The sequence below is a fragment of the Sinocyclocheilus anshuiensis genome, unplaced genomic scaffold (genome assembly GCF_001515605.1).
Source record: "Sinocyclocheilus anshuiensis isolate Anshui unplaced genomic scaffold, SAMN03320099.WGS_v1.1 scaffold281, whole genome shotgun sequence".
NCBI classification, from domain to species: Eukaryota; Metazoa; Chordata; class Actinopteri; order Cypriniformes; family Cyprinidae; genus Sinocyclocheilus; species Sinocyclocheilus anshuiensis.
Window position 1 is genome coordinate 69,705 of NW_015540849.1, and position 311 is coordinate 70,015.

At 41.2% G+C, this 311-nt stretch overlaps 1 protein-coding gene across 1 annotated transcript in view; it reads left to right on the forward strand.

Moving 5' to 3' along the window:
- The window catches only part of LOC107687657 (histone acetyltransferase KAT5-like), a 14,606-nt gene that overhangs the window by 11,074 nt on the left and 3,221 nt on the right, over positions 1-311 (forward strand). The window lies entirely within an intron of this gene.

Here is a 311-nt window from a genome sequence, read left to right on the forward strand (position 1 = left end):
ACTCTGAGAAACAAGAGTCTCTGGTCTGATGAACCTCAATTCCAAGCATCATGTTTGAAGGAAACCAGGCACTGCTCATCACCTGAAGAGTACCACCCCAAAAGTAAAGTGTGCTGGTACCTAACATTTATCATGCTGTGGGGCTGTTTTTCAGTGGCAGGGCCCGAGGGACTCGTCAGAGTAGAAGATAAGCTCAATGCACCAATAGTTGATGAATACTTATGCAATGTACTTATTTCAGTTTTTTAATAAATTTACGAAGTTGTGACAATTCTGTTTTTGCTTTGTCAGTATGGTGTATGGAGTATGGA